Below are 17762 nucleotides of genomic sequence, written 5' to 3'. Positions count from 1 at the left end.
TACGTAATTTTTTGCACGGCTAGCTTTGATCCCAATAATTGTGGATCGCTCGTTATGTTTTCATACAATATTAGAGAGATAGAGAGACATTGCAGTCACTTTTGCACTTACTGTATTACAGCACGCTTTCTCTGTATCTGTAGAGTATGGAGGTTGAGTAAAGTCGCACAGCACTTAGGCTACAATTGACCCATTGTGCATCCTCCCAGGGTGTTATCGTGCTTAGTTCATTATCCATCCTGCCTTTTCCAGGAAGGCGGACACAAATCACCAGGGGACATCTCCCCCTATGTCGGCAGGTGTAGGCCAAGGCTCGCAGAACGCATACTCTCGTAATGACGATAACTCCGGACATTCACATAGGACATGCTCGACAGTTTTGTCATCTCGTTCACACCTCCTGCACAGAGGTGTGTCTACTAGCCCCAGTGTGTGGAGGTGTTCTCTTTGTTGACAATGACCAGTTAAAAAACCAACTGTAGGGTTGGTAGCGTAGGTTTTTCCTGGTCATTCTCAAGTACTTTTCTGATGCTGACTTCCCAAGGTTCCTTAGTGTTACCTTGGCAAGTCTACTTCCTGGTCCTTCTTCCCATCTTTTCACGGTTTGCGTGTGGGAGTGACATTTGACAATTTCAGCGATTGTTGCAGTTGACCAGCCAAAAAGATCACCAGGTCCTAAGAGTCTTAGGCTTGCTTCAATCAATCAATCAATCAATAGTCTTTATTTCATCTGACTTTTACAAGTATTGAAATGCGTCAAATACAATCTATAATCAGTAAAAACTATAAGTACATAAAAACAGTTAACATAAAAACATATAAAATATACACAAAAACATACAAATTGTTAAAAAGATGCCTGCAAGTATTCCTCTAACGAATAGAAAGTGTTTACCAGAAGTAAGTCCTTAACTGTTCTCTTAAATACATAAATATTTGACTCTTTAACATAAATAGGTAATTTATTATACAAACGAAAGCATGTTGGGTAAGGACCCTTGCCCACAACGGTCAAGTGGCGAACAGGGGTCACCAAATCATTTCTGTAACGAAAATTGTAGCCACTCATTAAGGAAACATCATTTCTGCAAATAAAATTCCATCTATGTGACTTTACATAAACAACACAACTGAAAATATACAGCGAAATACTACTTCTAAACGTCATGGTACGAATAATTTTTTTTTAAGAACAAGCACCTCATTAATTCGCGAGCAATTTCCCCAACAAACTAAGCAATATGCAAAATTGACTGTACATGAGCAAAATAGTAAAGTTTTAAAATATCTAGGGAGACAAAATTCCTAAGTTGCCATAGAACATAACAGTGCACAGACAATCTTCTCACTACATAATCAACGTGAGAGCTCCAAGACAAATTAGAATCCAGGTAAACACCTAACAACTTAGTGGAGTGGCTATTTACCACTGACCCATTGTCAAGTTTTACTAATGGACTCATCTGCATAGTAAAAGGTGAAAAGGTTACCATATTGGTCTTTGATCCATTTAAGATTAGGGCATTATTTAAACAGTAATGAGTTACACTTTTTACAAGACAGTTTGCTTTTTGTACTACATGAAAAAAATCATTGGAATTTAGTGCAACTGTGGTATCGTCACCAAATTGAGTGACATAACAGCCAGATTGCTGTTCCACGTTTTCTACTCAAAGGCTTATTGCATCAGAAAAATGTTCTAATGGATTCCGAACCAAACATGTTGAGCTATCGTTTATCACTTGATTTAAATCATTGACGAAAATCAAAAATAAAAGAGGGCCAATACTTCCCTGTGGAACTCCGGAGAGGACACTTTCTTTCTGAAGAAAATATTATATTTCCATTCACATTGACCTTAACTTTTTGAAACCTGTTCGATAAAAAGGTGTGGATCCACTTTAACGCAGTTCCTCTAACACCACTATGATAAAGGTATTCCAGCAGTATTGGATGATTTACAGTTTCAAAAGCTCGTGCTAAGTCAAAAAACAAACAGATAACTTTATTACCCTTATCAAAGTTCGATAAAATATGATTGCACAGCGTTAGTAGTGCGTCTTGCACACCTATACCTTCACGGAAACCAAATTGAGACTTTTCTATAATGGTGTGCTTGTTAGTATACGAGAGGAGACGTGTGTGAAATGCCTTCTCATATATTTTTGAAAACACAGATAAAAGTGATAGGCCTCGATAATTATCAAATGGCTTCCTTCCTAGCTAACTGGTCAGCAATGCGGTTGCCTTTATTTTCGTTGTGTACTTTAACCCACGTCAGGATGATGTTGTTACCAACCGAAGCTTTGGCTAGTGACTCATGACACTCCATTACTAGTCCTGACACCTGGTTTTGCAGTCAAGTTTGTGCAGATTATTATGGTTTTGCGGACTATACCTTTCCGGGTCATATCTTTTGCGTCTATGGAGATGCCAGCCAGTTCAGTCTGAACTACGCTGGCATTTTTGCCCATACCCCATTTTATACTAAGGTTCAGTGATCTGGAGTATATTCCGCATCCTGAGCCTTCTTCCGTTTTGGAGCCATCGGTGTAGATGCAATATGCATTTGTCACGTTTGACTCCCTATGTTGTCTTGTTTCGATTTTGTAGGGTTTGTCAAAGACAAACGTAGTTTAATTGAGTCGCATCCATGACCCGCTTGAAGCTGGGACAGTGGCTCCAGCTCACCCCTCCAGAAACGACATTTCAATTGTCCCATTCCTACACGGGTTTGCACCCGCTGAGCTCAATCGCATCATCTCTTTGACATATATGTCTAAAGGGGTGATGCCAATGAGCAACTGCATTGCAGCAATTGGTGTTGTTTTCATGGCACCTGTTATATTTAGGCAAGCCATCAGTTGAATATGGTTTAGTTTGTTGATCGCTATTGCCTGTAGCACTTTTGGTACCCAAGCAATAGCTTCGTAAGTTAGCATTGGCTCAATGACAGTAGTGTAGATCCAGGCGACCACTCTGGGCGAAAGGCCCCAAGTGCGTCCCACCGTTCGAAGACACTGTTCATAGGCAATATATGCTATTTTAGCGCTACTATCTAATTGAGAGTTCCATGTTAACTTCCTGTCAAGGGCAATACCAAGGTATTTCACCTCTTCAGAGAAGTTCAGACTGCAGTTTAGAATCCTAGGGGGTATTAAGCCCGCGATCCTTCGTTTTCTGGTGAAGAGGACCATCTCGTCTTTTTTGGTACAGATATGGCTCTATGCAGGCGCAACGCTGACGTTGTCGCGATGTTAGAGACTTTAAAATGCAGACACAGTAAAATAAATCGACACAGTAAAATAAATCAATTGAGAAAGGCACTCTGCCGAAACAGCTGTAGTTATATTAATTTATAATAAATTTTGTGGAAATATTGAAAAAAAAGTTCTCAGTGTTTTATTGGTAAATAAAATGAACTTTCATCAAGTAAAGGTCGAATTCATCACAATATATACAGAGTGTCTGCGTAACTTGGAACCATATGGGAAACTTTTTTAATATCAATTTTACGAAAAAAAGTCATTCTTTATAAAGTGCTCTGCATAGTATAAAACCTACGATGCAGGCGATATTTTGCTGCATCAGATATCAAATTTTATCAATATATACGAGGTATGTCCAAAAATATGAATCTCGCTCAAGAGTAAAGTGCCTTTATATTTCACAATATCGAAAATTGTCATTGAGAAAAGTTGTTTGTAATTAAAAATTATGTTATAATCTGCATTTACACTCTTCTAATTGAAAAAAATATGTAAATTTTTCTTAAATCACGGACACCCAACATCATTTTTATTTATGATAGCTCCGTTATTATTAATTTTACGAAAAAAAGTTATTCTTTATAAAAAGTTCTGCATAGTCTAACAACCAAGATGCAATTATAAGATATTGAATATTTTTTATTTTAAGGTGAAAAGTACGTCGATGAATGTAGCAACGCCGAAGGAGCCGTAGGTTACGAATCTCAACAATTGGCATCTTTATACCAAGGAAACATCTACGAAACCATTTGCAACGACCACAACGATCCCAACGCCAGCACCAACCCAACCTCAAGCCAGAAATCCGAAAACATTTACGAAACAATCGAAGATCTTAGAGCCGGCATGGGGGCAGCGAATCCCCATCCCGTTTTAGAAGAACCTCCTTACGACCTGAACCAAGATCAACCTAGTTGCAGCAGCACCTACGGACGTATCGGTAACGCATACGGACGAATCGATATTATCGGCCACGGCATAGGACGAATCGAACGCCATCTCTCTTCCTCATGTGGTTCTATCAACAGCAATCACTACGCTATAGAAAATCTCTATGGAACCAAAGATCATACAGGACGGATCAGTAAGGTATCGGTACAGTGGTTGTTGGCCAATAAATGGCTGCCTCTTTGGATTGCTAATACTGAAACGGGAAGAGATTATAGGATAATTGATTTTCTGATAGCTCAAGGTCTCGAGAATGATGAGGACGAGGAAAGTAACGAACACAATGGGGATGGGGGTGGTAGCAATGGAGGGAACAACACTAAGGAACAATAATTCTTAGTATCATTTTACGTTAAAATTTTTCTAGTCCTAATTATACTCATGTTGATTATAGAGTTTGTTGAATTCGTTCGTACTATTTTTCTACAAATATTTGTGCCTTTTTTTATTTATAATGAATCTATTCCATATTTTTACATCATACAATCCGTACAATATACATACCCTTGCACGTCATAGCATGTGACGTCACATGATACCAACACAAAATATTTCAGTCGAAGGTGTGTTCCTTTTTGAAATCGTTTAGCTGAGTACACTGGAATTACAGCCATTAGACATATTTTATTATATACGCGTAGAAATACTATTGGAAGATTTCTATTAACCCGGGAGCCGTCGCGCTCACTTCTGTAACGTAAGTAGTCGCACGTAGAGAAAAAATCTCACAATATAGATTTAAATACGAATTTAAAACAAATTTCTATTTTATAATTTTTGTATTTACCTGTTATGTTAAAAATATCTATTTCTAGCCATTTTAAAGCTAATTACAGTCGGAAAAATGAAAGAATACCCATTAACGATCACATCAATCACTTATTTTGCATTTGCTCTCTTTTTCTATAAATAACAAACGTTTAATTATTTAGTGGGAAATAAGCCACAATTAAATTGAAAAAATAATTTTATTAACGTTTCGAAGCCCAAATCGGGTTTCGTTGTCAAAATACAAAATACTACTAAAATAAACAAAAGTGTTGTTTCTAAGTAAAAAAATTCTTCTAATAATTTATTTAATCTGACTCATTTATATTGGCAATTCAGACGTATGTTATACATTTTAAAGTAGAAGACTTTAAAATGATATCGCCAATATTTATGAGTTGCGTTCCTGGGACGACTTTACTAAAAGATAGTTCATTCGATTACATGAAATCAATCCCAACTCAAGAATATCCGTCACAAGAAAATCATAGCATGTGATTTGTGTTTAAAAAGACAAACAAATGCAACGATGACAGTAAAATTCTCGCGTTAGAGATTACATAGTAAATCACGAGGGAAAACCAGGAAAAAACCTCGTGATACTATCCCGACATCGTAAGTATTTGGTCTTACATTTAATTTACTTTCAAAAAAAAACTAATACCAAATTCTGACTTTAATATGTTTAAATTATAAATAATATTAATAATACATAGATATACAATAAGGAATACTAAAATATAAAATTTGTACTAACTCGATATATTATTGACTTACTAATCGTGGTATTTGACGGATATTCTTTAGTTGGGATTGATTTCATGTAATCGAATGAACTATGTTTTAGTAAAGTCGTCCCAGGAACGCAACTCATAAATATTGGCGATATCATTTTAAAGTCTTCTACTTTAAAATGTATAACATACGTCTGAATTGCCAATATAAATGAGTCAGATTAAATAAATTATTAGAAGAATTTTTTTACTTGGAAACAACATTTTTGTTTATTTTAGTAGTATTTTGTATTTTGACAACGAAACCCGATTTGGGCTTCAAAACGTTAATAAAATTATTTTTTCAATTTAATTGTGGCTTATTTTCCACTAAATAGTTAATCATAAAAATGCCACAAAGAAATAGCTTCAGAACAACATTAACAAACGTTTGTTATAGAAAAAAATAGCAAATACAAAATAATTGATTGATGTGATCGTTCATGGGTATTCTTTCATTTTTTCGACTGTAGTTCTCACCAAAGCCATAAATTCCACAAAAAAAAATAAAAAAAATTCTACTCATTACTACGATCTTCCTCGAGGCACTTACGAGTGGAAAGCAATGTTGAAACATTTTTCATCAAGTTATCACGGAAAAGGATAAAATGTGAGATTTTTTCTCACGGCGCAACTGCTCCGGGGTTAATGTAGATTTAAAGAAACATACCCTAACTTATTTCATTTAATTTGTATAAGTGGAATATAAACCGTTTTTATAAAGCACACTTGCTCGGATTACACTCTAACCGCGATCGAACAAAGGTGACATTTTGGCATAAATTGGTAACATCTATTTGACAGTTGCGGTATTGACACTTCAGATTTGTTTTTATTCTTTACTGTAAGTATTTCATTTTATTATATTTTTTGTTTGTATTCTTTACTTTAACGTAAGATTATAACTTAATGTTGTATATAGTTGTCACTTAGCAATAATTGTGTAACATTTTTTATTTAAAATGAATTCAAGAATTTTTGTAAGTGGGCAACAATGCCAACTTAAATCTCTGACGTAGATAATGACGTGCAACGGTATGTATATTTTACAGACTGTACTTAACTAATAGACGGAGAGGCAGCGCTGAAAAATCTCTGAATTTACTAAAGCTAGATTTTTCACAGTTTATTACTGTGAATGTGTAGAGAAACATACTGCGGTCGGTCAAGCGAAACGTAAAACAGGGGTTACTGAGAGGGTATCAAAGTTGCTTTCTTACGAAGGTAATTAAATCCATTTACTAAGGCTGAAAAGCAGTACACACATTCTAAATTAAATATAAATAAAAGTTATTATAGTCGGTCAGCTGTATGACGGGACAGAGCTGGTCGATCGGCCTTAATAGTCGATTGAGGAAATGAAGCAGTTTGGCTCGCAATTTTTTCGTTCAGTATGGATTTACTTGAAATTTTCACAGAAGTTAGGGAATAGTCCAAGGATCATTTTCTATGTCATGCTGCTATCATACGCTAAAACCTTGCGGGTGGTTGCCACCATATCTCGGGAGTGGGAATTTTTTATTACATTTTAACCATGCAATTCGATGGAAAAAGTGATTCTAAAAAAAATGATTTTTACATTTTCTTCGTAAAACTAATATTTTTCGAGTTATTCGCGCTTGAAAATAACAGTTTTTCGACGAAAAAATCGACATTTTTAGAGGGTTTTTTGAGAATACCTCGAAAAATATGCATTTAATCAAAAAAAACTGTAGATATCAAAATTGTATCTTTTAGTAACACAAACCAAATTCTTTTCCAATAATATCTTTAAGACCAATACAAACCGAGATACGGCATGTTAAATGTTAGCTTTTTTCGTCAAATGCATAACTTGAAATATTCAAAGCCAAATAATGGGAAAAATTTGCATTTTTCGAGGAAAACTTACATAATCTTTTTTCAAGTATACAATTAGACCTTTCAAAAAAAAATAAAAGTTTCTAGCATAACAATTAAACGACTTATAATCAAAAAAATGTCGGTACCTGCTTATCTCTACGAAAAAATCAGTGCAAACACCCCTCTAACTACCTTCCTAATTCAAAATTGGTCCTCACCTTTCTGTAGTTCCTTTTATATTTATATTATCAATACACTCAAGGAGTTTGACCTATTTAAAATGCCTAATTTTGGAAAAATTTGAGTTTAAAGAAAAGTTGATTTTTTGCAATTTGGTATTTTTCACCTTTTACTTCAAAATATCTCCGAAAATACTAAAGATACGAAAAAAATTATAAACTACTAAATTGTAGATTTTTTAATGACTAAAATTACCCTGTGCATATATTTTCATTACAGTGAATAGTTAGCCAGATATAGCTGTTTAAAACCTCTATTTACCAGCAAACACTCCCTTATTCGAGCCCTTTAAACCCGCCCCAATTAAAAACTAAGGGATCTTACGGAATTTAATTTACACAGTCTTATAGCACTTTAAACATCCTACAAAATCATGTTTGAAGAAACTTTTTATCGCCAAAAATATATAGAATATTTTTCGAGGTAGTCTCAAAAAACCCTCTAAAAAGTCGATTCGTCGAAAAACTGTTATTTTCAAGCGCGAATAACTAGAAAAATTTTAGTTTTACGAAGAAAATGTAACAAAAATTTTTTTAGAATCACTTTTTCCATCGAATTACATGGTTAAAATGTAATAAAAAATTCCCACCCCCGAGATGGCGTGGCAACCACCCCAAGGTTTTAGCGTATGATAGCGGCATGATATAGAAAATGATCCTTGGATTATTCCCTACCTTCTGTGAAAATTTCAAGTAAATCCATGCTGGACGAAAAAATTGCGAGCCAAAATGCTTTATTTCCTCAATCGACTATTAAGGCCGACCGACCGGCTCTGTCCCGTCATACAGCTGACCGACTATAATAACTTTTATTTATAATTAATTTAGAATGTGTACTGATTTTCAGCCTTAGTAAATGCATTTAATTACCTTCGTAGGAAAGCAACTTTGATACCCTCTCAGTAACCCCCGTTCTACGTTTCGCTTGACCGACCGCAGTATGTTTCTCTACACACTCGCAGTGTTCAACTGTGAAAAATCTAGCTTTAGTAAATTCAAAGAGATTTTTCAGCGCTGCCTCTTGGTCTATCACTACGTAATTTTGGTTAACCCTTTATAAAGAATACATCGATACAATGCCGATTAGGAGACCTTTCAAATTAGGTTTCCCATAAACTCGGTTTGTATTTTAGAAAATTGTCGATTACGTCATGCCGCCAACACTGATGAAGTAATGTCCAACACATATATTTCTCAATTAATGGCAATTTAAAAATTATGACGTGTCTTAAGATCTTTTTAAAATTGTTCTTTTTCTGAAATAATGAATTTCTTCCATACTTTTGCGACATACTGTAAAGAAATAATTATTGGCGTCTTACTTCATATGCTGTTTGTAGATAAATTACCATTCTAAAATATTGACAACAAACTCTGCAGTTGACATCCAACCACTTTTTTGTTTGATTGTAGTAAGAGTAGTGATGATCTGCCTGAGCCTCATTAACAATAAAAGTGTCGATAAAATAAATCAAAATAGAGATACACAGTAGATATTAAAATAAAAGATTGTTATAGATTCAATATTATTTAAAAGATCTGGTATACAAAAATAGCTCTTTGATATTTTTGTGTAGGTGAAAATCACTTTTCAAATACCGATACTAGTGCTGAAATTTAGTTCCAGTCGGGTTCGTCATATCTACATAACGAGGATTTGAAAAAAAAAACAGAATATTTTTCATCTCAACCTTAATTACATCAATAACTATACATAAGCCTTATGGTTTGCTGCAACTACTTTGTGTGTGTTTTATATTCTATACAGGATGTAACAAAAAGGTAAGTGATAAATTAAATCAGATATTGTGGGATCAAAAATAAACTTACGTGCATAGACATCGGCCCACCTAAAAATTTGGTCATTTTTGATGTCTAATATTTCCTAAGCCTGTTGGCCGATTTAAGTGATTTTTTGAACATGTTATAGCCTGATTCTTTAACAATACCACTGTAATAATATTGTTGCTAAAGAGGTAAATTTTCATTGTATACCGGGTGTACCAATCAAACTGTGTTTTTTTCTAAAGGTTCGCATTACCCTGTGGAATATTCTAGCATTTATAAAATACTGAAATTAAAACCCAACTATAGGCTCAGGTTTTCTTAATATTCTGTTTTTTTATTCATTCGTTAATGTTGGATAATAAAAAAGTTAGGTAGATAATAACAGCTGTTTTTTTATTCATTCGTTAATGTTGGATAATAAAAAAGTTGGTATTTTAACAACTAGACACGTTCTTCATCAATACACGGTGTTTCTAAATAAGTGCGACAAACTTTAAGGAGTAATTGTGCATGAAAAAATAATGACCATTTGCATCATCATCGTATGTCCGCAAATGTTTCGTTTACGAGATACGGGATGTTGAATTTTTTCTTAAAAACTGACGATTTATTTATTGCTTTAAAACCAGTTGAGATATGCAAATGAAATTTGGTGGGTCTTAAGACGTAGTTATTGCACATTTTTTGACATACAATTAAGAATTTAATATATATTCACCATTAGCGCACATACGTGTAATATGACCGATCATATTATCCGTATGCACACTAATGGTAAATATAAAATTCTTAATTTTATGTCAAAAAATCCGCAATCTCATAAAACTCACCAAATTTCATTCGCATATCTCAACTCGTTTTGAAATAATAAATAAATCGTCAATTTGTAAGAAAAATTTCAACATCCCGTATCTCGGCAACGAAACATTTGCGGACATACGTTTATAAAGCCAACTGTCATTATTTTTTCATGCAGAATTACCCCTTAAAGTTTGTCGTACTTTTTTAGAAACACCGTGTATTGATGAAGAACATGTCTAGTTGTTAAAGTACCTAACTTTTTTATTATCCAACATAAACGAATGAATAATGCTAAAATATTGCACAGGGTGATGCGAACTTTGAGAAAAAAACACAGTTTGGTTGGTACACCCGGTATACAATGAAATTTTACCTGTTTAGCAACAATATTATTACAGTGGTATTGTTAAAGAATCAGGCTATAACATGTTCAAAAGATCACTTAAATCGGCCAACAAGTTTAGGAAATATTAGACATAAAAAATGACCAAATTTTTAAGTGGGCCGATTTCTATGCACGTAAGTTTAGTTTGATTGAACCTAACTTAAAACTAATGTGCGTATAAAAAAAAGTTACAGCCGTTTAAAGTTACAAAATGACATCAATTTTTTCTAATATATCGAAAACTGTTAGAGATTTTATATTGAAATTGGACATGTGGCTTTCTTATGGCAGGAACATCTTCAAAAAAAATAACAGTGAAATTTGTGCACTCCATAAAAATTTTATGGGGGTTTGTTCGTTATACCCCTCAAATATTTATGTACGTTCCAATTAAATGAACAAGATGCCTCTAAATGGGTGCTACTGCGTTCAGGACTAAACAATCGAACACATGGTAAAATCAAGGGAATTATGAAGAAAAAATGGCAAAATGAAAAGTTGAGGTGAATATCCCCGGGTGGAAATCCACATAAGAGGGTGCCCAACGGTTGCTATAGATCTTCAAAATCCTTCAAAACAGAAAAGAATCAAGATGGGAACATGGAATATTCAAATATGAAACACAAAATATAAGGAACTGTTAATAGAAATTAAAAAGATGAATATCGACATATTAACTATAAGTGAAACTAAGAAAAAGTATAGTCTAAAAAAATAGAAATAAAAATAGTGTAATAGAAAAAGTATAAAAGTAACATAAAATCGTGGCATCCCATAAATGAAATAATTATAAAAGTCCTTATGACCTTATTCGGTATAGATATAGTGGTATTAGGAGTATATGGTCCAGTAGATGACAGTAAAACTAAGGAAAAGATAAACTTCATGGATAGGCTACAAGGCGAAATCATAAAGGTGAAACAAAGGGAAGAAATAATCATTGCAGAAGATCTGAATGGTAGAGTTCGGAAAAAGAAAATGGCCAAACAATTGGAAGATTTGGAGAAGACGTTGGAAATGACACAGGACTACGCGAGATAACGGTCTCAGAATCACCAACGGCTTCTTTGAACATAAAGAAATTCATAAGTACACATGGATTCAAGAAACAAGAAACCTTAAGTCAATAATAGATTACATCATACTGGAGAAAGAAACCACAATGCGAATAAGGGACGTAAGAGTACAAAGAGGAGTAGAATGCGGCAGCGACCATAGACTACTGATGGCAAGATTAGAACTTACATCAATTTCCTTTTGTTTAAAACCGAAAAAAAAAATGATCATATTATAACATTTGCAGGGTATAGTATTTCAAAAGTGATATTCGCATATATCTATTGTATTTTCATATAGAAGCAAAGTAAGGGTATAGTAAGAGGTTTATACAAAACTGGTAAGTGGTTTAAAATGGACTGACTATATTTTATTGGATATTAAACAATATTTCCTTTGATTATCTCTAATTTGTAACTGTATTATTTAATTTATAATCTTGATATGAAACCAAGTAAATAGTAGTATATATCCGTGTGTCCAATAACCACGCTATTAGACACACGGGTACCTAATTGCTAGGCATGAGCTAATCCGGCCCGTTGTCACCTGTGACTTTTATGTCTGTCATTTCATGTGACTGTCACGAAACTATTCAAAATAACTGTTTTTCCATACAAAAAATACATTAATTAATAATATTCTCAAACACCAACAATATTAAAATAAAGTAAGTTATCAATCGAAGTAGCACAGAAAACTACAATAAATATCGTTCCCATGCCACCAGATTGACAACAGGTGCAATACTTTCTTTGGTTACACCTCCTGAGATTTTCAAAATTTATAAATCATACAGGATGCCGAGGAAATTAAGATGAGAGAATTTTAAATAATTCACAACTCATCTGCTCAGCGTGGTAAAAGTTCCAACAAGAAAGATTCCTTAATACTCCTACAAAAGAGTAAATGAATTAAAAATGTATAAACATTTTCAATTTCTTTGCAACACGAAAATGCAGCAGCTGCATAATACACTGGTTAAATAGCAGAGTGCAGGAAGAGTCTATACCGGTTTCGGAGGTTTTTCCCCCCTCATCAGTAGTCCCATATCCTCTTCTCTCCGATTTCCTCAGGTATCATACTTTGGGCCTTTCCGAATTGCAAGGAAAGAAATGTCACGGATGAACTAGAGCCATCTACTGAAAAACAAAGTAAGTTATCAATCGAAGTAGCACAGATTTATTTAGCGTATGGCTTAAGTATATCACAGAATATATTTAGATTTATGCATTATACAATGCATCACAAACAGATGTCCAATTTTTTTATACAGTATGTCCCTGTAAGTTGTATCCATATGGAAAACTTTTTTATTATCAATTTTACAGAAAAAAGTTATTCTTTATAAAAAGCTTTGCATGGTCCAAAACCTAAGATTTAACCATCAAATATCAATTTTTTTGGATATTATACGAGGTATGTCAAAAAGTTTGAATTTCACTCAAGAGTAAAGTAGCTTTATTTTTCACAATATTGAAAATTGCTATTATGAAAAGTTGTTTGGAATTAAAAACTATATTCTAATATGCAATTACATCCTTCTACTTGAAAATTTTTTTTTTTTTTGAAAAATTATGGATAACTAACATTATTTTCAGTTATTTCAATTCTGATAACTCTTTTATTATTAATTTTACGAAAAAAAGGGATTCCTAATAAAAAGTTCTGGATGGTCTAAAACCTAAAATACAACTATCTTATATGAAATTTTATCAATTTTATACGAGGTATTTCAAAAAAGATAAATTTAGATCAAAAGTAAAGTACCTTTATAGTTCAGAATTTTTCAATTAAAAGGATGTAATTACATAATGAAACATAGTTTTTAATTCTAAATAACTTTTCATAATAACAATTTTTGCTATTGTGAAAAATAAACGTATTTTACTCTTGAGCGAAATTCATATTTTTTGACATACCTCGTATAAAATTGATAAAATTTAACATAAGATGGTTGTATTTAAGGTTTTAGACCAGGCAGAACTTTTTATTAAGAATCACTTTTTTTCGTAAAATTAATAATAAAAGAGTTGTCTGAATTAAAATAACTGAAAATAATGTTAGTTATCCAAAATTTTTCAAAAAAAAAATTTTCAATTAGAAGGATGTAATTGCATACTAGAATATAGTTTTTAATTCCAAACAACTTTTCATAATAGCAATTTTCAATATTGTGAAAAATAATGCTACTTTACTCTTGAGTGAAATTCAAACTTTTTGACATACATCGTATAATATTCAAAAAATTTGATATTTGATGATTAAATTTTAAGTTTTGGACCAAGCAGAGCTTTTTATGAAGAATAACTTTTTTTCGTAAAATTAATAATAAAAAAGTTTTCCATATGGATAAAACTTACAGGGACATACTGTATATTCGATTGACCCTTCGGTTGCCATTACAAAGTCTATAGGGTCGCCTGTGTATGCTCTGCGTGGGCAGTCCTGAACAATGTGACTGATCGTCTGTCTTGCAGCGCCGCAGTCACAAGAAGGCGAGGGGAGTTTACCCCATCTGTGGAGGGAGTCGGCGCATCTTCCACAGTTTGTTCGAATTCGATTAAGGGCTGCCCAAATCTTACGGGGACGTTCAAATTCGCCAGGTTTCCCTATGATGTCCGGTAGACTATGGTAATGCGGATCTGTCCTACTTTCCCAATCTTCTCTCCATCGGGTATTTAAGTCAAAGTTGGATTGCTGCAGCGCTTGAGCAGATTGTAGAAGGGGTAACCTGGATCGGAGACGGTTTCCAAGAATATCGGGGATGTCGTTGTGGACTAGAAGCTGGCGACTGTCCATTATTTTGTTATATTCTTTAACCAATGCATGTTCGCGGCGTAGGTTGGGTGGTGCTATATTACTAAGGGTAGGTAGCCACATTGTAGGGGTGGGCTTAATTGTGCCTGTTATCATACGCATAGTACGGTTTAGTTGGGTGTCGACCAGGTGGGTATGCCTGCTATTTAGCCACACTGGAGCACAGTATTCTGCCACCGGATATATCAGGCCAAGAGCAGAGGATCTTAATGTTGATGCTGTGGACCCCCATGTAGTGCCGCAGAGTTTCTGTATTATATTGTTGCGTGTTTTCAATTTTGCTGCTGTTTTCGTCAGGTGTTCTCTGAATGTGAGCGTTCTGTCTAGAGTAACCCCAAGGTATTTCGGGTATTTATTGTATTTTAACAGCTTGTTATTAAAATACACTCGCAATTCTCTGTTTGCCAACTTGTTGTTTAGATGAAAAGCTGATACTTCAGTTTTTGTAGTACTTGGCTGTAGTCTCCATTTCTTAAGGTATTCGCTGAGGATGGATAAGTCATTCGTGAGAGTGATTTCTGTAGTTTCTAAAGATTGGTGGCTTGTTGCAAGGGTCCAGTCGTCAGCATATCCAAACTTCCGAGATTCGGTTTCAGGCATGTCAGCAATATAGAGGCTGAAAAGTAAAGGGGCAAGGACAGAACCCTGTGGAAGACCATTGTTAAGTTTCATCTGTCTACTCGTCTCCTTTCCCATTATAACCTGGAAGGCTCTGTTGGTCAGCATGTTGTCAATGAGGTTAATTATCTTTCTGCAGGGGATAATGCGGGCCAGTTTATATATTAATCCCTGTCTCCAAACAGTATCATATGCTGCTTTTAGATCTATAAATACTGTTGCTGTCTTTTGTTTCTTTTGAAAACTAGCTTCTATAAAAGTTGTTAATGACAGCACTTGGTCCGTACAGCTTCGAAGAGGGCGGAAGCCAGCTTGTTCAATGGGGACATTTTCTAGTATCCTGTGACTAATTCTGTTGAGGAGAAGCTTTTCTAATAGTTTATATACCATGCTGAGTAGAGCTATGGGGCGGTAGTTTTCTGGCTTATCGTTTGATTTGCCCGGTTTCGGAATTGCAATTATCTTTGTTCGCTTAAGTGAGAAAGGAATGTTACCTGACTGAAGTATATCATTAAAGAACATTGCAAGCCACTGTTTCGTGTATGCACCACTGTGTATCAAGAACTCTGGATGGATACCATCAAAGCCAGGTGCTTTACCTGATTTCATTTCTTTCAGCGCATGTGTGATTTCAGAAATAAGTATTTTCGCTGAATATTCGGAGTTCGTTCTGTTCATTTGTTTTAATGCCCTTAAGTCTCTTTTCACGTTGGTAGTATGTGTTCTCGTGGAGCTCTGGATAGAGATACTATATGGGAGGCAACCTTGTTAGGAGACATTTTAGACTCTCTGGATTCCAGCTGGTTAGCTCCTCCAATTTTCCGCAACAAGAACCATGCCTGCCGGCTTGATTTTTTGAAGTCAAGGTTTTCGACAGTCTTTATCCATTTTTGGCGTCTAGCTGTATCGATGTTGTGTAAAAGCTCATCGGCTATTTCTCGGTCACCACTTTCGAGAAACTTCGTGTATAAGTCTTCACATGTTTCAGTCCATCCAGGCACATATTCTTTGCGATACCCCCTAGGGATGGTTTTCTTGGCAGTGCTTATTACTGCGCCCACAAACCTCTCATAATGTTTGCTGGTTGGAGGGACCCAGCTCAAGGTCCGGTCTAGTTGTTCAGAGAACTTCTTCCAGTTTGCTTTTCTAAGATTCCACCTGGGTCGAGGATATGATCTAATTATTGGAATTGATATTCCGATGGTGATAAGCACCGGACGATGTTGAGTATGTGGGAAGTCTGCAAGGACACTTCTCGCAGTTGTTAGTGGTCTGTCATTGGTATCTTTTGAGACAAAACATAGGTCTGGGTTATATTCTTTTCTCCATGCAGCTGATTTATATGTTCCTCTGTCTTTGGCATCAAAAACTAGATATGTGTTTTGCTCTTCGGACCATTCTACTAGTGCCTCCCCATTTTCATCATTCAACGACAGAAAACGACAATAAATATCGTTCCCATGCTACCAGATTGACAACAGATGGAATACTTTCTTTGGTTACACCTCCTGAGATTTTCAAAATTTATAAATCATACAGGATGCCGAGAAAATTAAGATGAGATAATTTTAAATAATTCACAACTCATCTGCTCAGCGTGGTAAAAGTTCCAACAAGAAAGATTCCTTAACACTCCTACAAAAGAGTAAATGAATTAAAAGTGTATAAACATTTTCAATTTCTTTGCAACACGAAAATTTAATTCATTTACCACGCTGAGCAGATGAGTTGTGAATTATTTAAAATTCTCTCATCTTAATTTCCTCGGCATCCTGTATGATTTATAAATTTTGAAAATCTCAGGAGGTGTAACCAAAGAAAGTATTCCACCTGTTGTCAATCTGGTGGCATGGGAACGATATTTATTGTTGTTTTCTGTGCTACTTCGATTGATAACTTACTTTGTTTTTCGGTAGATGGCTCTAGTTCATCCGTGACATTTCTTTCTTTGCAATTCGGAAAGGCCCAAAGTATGATACCTGGGGAAATCGGAGAGAAGAGGATATGGGACTACTGATGAGGGGGAAAAGACCTCCGAAACCGGTATAGACTCTTCCTGCACTCTCCGATTTAACCAGAGTATTATGCAGCTGCTGCATTTTCGTGTTGCAAAGATATTGAAAATGTTTATACATTTTTAATATTACAATACTTTATAACTTTTACAACTTTACAACAATGACAACTATAAACTTCAAATACAATTACTGTTCTATAAACAGTCAACTTTCTATGTTTATATTGATTTCTATACATTTTCTGACGTTCTAGACGTCACTAGACATAAAAGTAAACAGTGCCACAAGTGAAGGGTTCAGATCTGTAGTAGCTCAATGTATCCGTGTGTCTAGTAGTGTAACGGTTACTGTATTACATAAACAGGAAAAACAAGAGAGTTTAAGTATTTGTACGTTAAATAATCCTTTCTCAATCTAAGGCGAAGCTCGGACAGAAT

The 17762-nt window shown here is 34.7% G+C and overlaps 2 protein-coding genes across 3 annotated transcripts in view; both read left to right on the top strand.

Moving 5' to 3' along the window:
* The window catches only part of LOC114337096 (ring canal kelch homolog), a gene marked incomplete at its 5' end in the record, with an annotated part of 54332 nt that extends 49942 nt beyond the window's left edge, over window positions 1–4390 (top strand). The window contains one exon of the mRNA XM_028287475.2: window positions 3919–4390. The remainder of the gene's footprint in view (window positions 1–3918) is intronic.
* The window catches only part of LOC114337097 (Bardet-Biedl syndrome 1 protein), a 113005-nt gene that overhangs the window by 70336 nt on the left and 24907 nt on the right, over window positions 1–17762 (top strand). The window lies entirely within an intron of this gene.

The sequence above is a fragment of the Diabrotica virgifera genome, chromosome 3 (genome assembly GCF_917563875.1).
Source record: "Diabrotica virgifera virgifera chromosome 3, PGI_DIABVI_V3a".
In the NCBI taxonomy this organism is placed as follows: domain Eukaryota; kingdom Metazoa; phylum Arthropoda; class Insecta; order Coleoptera; family Chrysomelidae; genus Diabrotica; species Diabrotica virgifera.
This window is presented reverse-complemented; position numbering and strand designations above follow the sequence as displayed.